A 3,017-nucleotide genomic window follows, 5' to 3' on the forward strand; every position below is an offset into this window, starting at 1 on the left:
ACAAACAAGCCTAGGCTCTGATACCACTGATGGATTTTGAGCATTCTAACACTTCCTAAGTGTACATGCAACCCTAATAACCTAGAATCTATGTTTGTCTAATAATCATGCAAAGTTGAATTCCAAGGTTATACTCCTATCTAGCATACATGGGGAACAATTTTTTTTAACTTGAATGAAAGATAGAATAACATACCTTGTTGTTGCTTATGATCCTTGAAACCTTGTGAGCCTAGCACCCCAAGTGTGATGCCTCAAATGCTTCACACAACACCAAATGCTTTTGGAATGACTTTAGAGAGAATACACACTGCTAAAATCGGTCTATCCCTCTTGTTTCTTATGTCTAGCCGATTTTGGTGGAGAATATGTTCTTTATATAGTGTTGACATGTAACATCCCGAAATAGAAAGGGTAGGGTTGAAGGGCTAAAAGTGTTATTTGGGAAAGAGTGACTCGGCGAGTCCATGGATGGAATCGGCGAGTAGAGTCGCGACTTGGTCGTGTGTTAAGTAGCCGACTCGGCGAGTCAGTGAGATGGACTCGGCGAGTAGGCGCTGAGTGAAGAAAACCCTAATTCTCGGGGTTTAGCCCTATATAAAGAACATTATGTTTTCCTCCCAGCCTCTTTATTTCCCCCTTGAGTCCCAGAAACCCTAAATCGCGAAGAAGCACCATTGTTGAGTGGATTGGAGCTTGGAGAAGTATTTGTTGAAGAAAGTTTGGGAGTTTGAAGGTGTGGAGCAAGGGGCTTTTCTTGGATTCGAGTTTCCTTGCAGTTGGGGCGTACTTCTGAGGTAATATATCATTCTTAGGCTATTATTATCTTGTTTCTTCATGTTGGGGTTTGAGGGAAGCTTATCTTGGGCCATATTGGAGTCTAGAGGTTAGATCTGAGGTTGTTACCTTAGATCTGAGATGGAGAAGAATCAGAGAGCATGAAAGTCCCTATGTTGGAGTGTTTAGTGAAGCCTTCATGTCCCAAACCCTAACCCAATGTGCAAAAGGCCTAGATCTCGTTGGATTCACGTAAAGTTTGCCACTTTACGTGATGGATGGGCTGTAGGAGGCTAGATCTACGTTTTGGATCAATTGCATGGCCTGGAGTGCTTCTGTATGGATTCAGATCGGTGGTACTCGGCGAGTCACATGGGTGTACTCGAAGAGTTGGTTGAAGATGAGCTGGTACTCGACGAGTTGGAAGAACAACTCAGCGAGTCGGATGAAGATGGCCTGGAACACGGCGAGTTGTATGAACAACTCGGCGAGTAGGTTGAAGATAGCCTTAGACTCGGCGAGTCTGTTCTTGGACTCGGCGAGTCTTGTCGAAGAGTCCCGATGTTCTCTGGTTGAGTCAAGAATCGGTGAGTCAAGGGATGATTCGGTGAGTTGTGTGCGAGTGGACTCAGAGTCGTTGGACTCGGCGAGTTAGGTCGCGGATTGAGTGAAGTTCTGAGTATGGGAACTCGGCGAGTCATCGGGTTGACTCGGCGAGTAGAGTCAGTCAGGGGTTGACTTTGACCTAGTCTTTGACCAAGGGTTGACCAGTGGTTTCCAGGGGTATTTTGGTAATTGTTGATTATCGTTTTGAGTTCAGTGCATTGGTGATTTACCAGTGGTGGAGATCGTATCAGTGATCAGAGCAGCTTGAGTGATCTGTTCAGTCGGCAGTTTCGAGGTGAGTTATCCTCACTATATCAACAGGGTCTACGGCACCAAGGCCGGCCCTTATCGGATTGAGATCCGGGTAGCCGTTATTATGTTACTGCTTTGATATGTTTGCATCCTGTGAGTTAGGATGGTATATGTTAGAGACCTGATTGAGATTGGTATCCCGAGAGATAAGGAGATGCTATGCTAGTGACCTGTAGGGTCGGTATCCTGGTTAGGATGATGATATGTTATGTGATCTGTTGATCTGCTTGTTGACTGTGAATTTCTATATGATTGTATGTATATGTGCACATGGTTGTTTGGATTGGATTTGGGTTGAGGCGGGTCCTGCTTTTTGCTGTAGGCCAAGATACCCAGGGCGGACCGGTTGTCCCGAAGGCCCAATGAGCGGTCCGGATAGGCTGTAGGCCCCAAGAGGGCGGACCAGACGTGCCGAGGCTCGGAGAGTGGACCAGATAGATTGAAGGCCCGGTGCAGGCGGACCAGTCACACTGTAGACTCAGAGGGTGGACCAGGTGGATTGAAGGCCCGGTGCGGGCGGACCAATCACACTGCAGACTCGATGTACACGGCTAGACACGGAGGGTGGACTGAAGGCCGATACGGCGGGCCAGTCACACAGTAGACCCGATATGCATGGCTGTTCCATGTTTTGTTATGTTATGTGTGTTATTCATGTTATGGGCCAGAAGGCAATATGTTCAGGACCGGAAGGTCGTAGCCTGGAAGGGCCTATAAGTGGTTGGTATTTTGGGGGTAACTCACTAAGCTTTCGGGCTTACAGTTGTGGTTTTATGTTTTTCAGGTTCTTCAGGAGACCTTGGCAAGGCGAAGGCGTTATCGTATCGCTCCTCATGTTTTTGGTCGTGATGTGATTCTAGGAATACTTTAAATAACTTGTATTGAAAACCTTTTTTTGTAAAGATTTAATGGAATCGGATTGTTTTTGAAAAAAATTTAAAATTGGTTGTATTTTCGGTCGTTACATGACACATCTAGGGTTACACCATGTAAACCCTAATGTGTCATGACTCTTCATTTCCATGACCCATGGGTTTGTAACTCCCATGGAGCATCCTATGGTTGGAACCCAACTTGATAATCCATGGAGCCTCTTAGCCCACTATATAAGTTATGGATGATTTACATAATCAACTCATATATTTAATTAGTTATCCTTTGATCACGTAATTAATTCTAAATTAATTCTTGATCAAACTAATTAAATAATATTATTAATATATTAGAACTTATAATATATTAATAATCCTCAAGTGTTATTTCTCTCATTTAGTCTATCCAATTGCATGGTGCCATGCAACCCAAATGGACCATGCCGGGTC

This window comes from Lactuca sativa, chromosome 8 (genome assembly GCF_002870075.4).
Source record: "Lactuca sativa cultivar Salinas chromosome 8, Lsat_Salinas_v11, whole genome shotgun sequence".
NCBI lineage: Eukaryota > Viridiplantae > Streptophyta > Magnoliopsida > Asterales > Asteraceae > Lactuca > Lactuca sativa.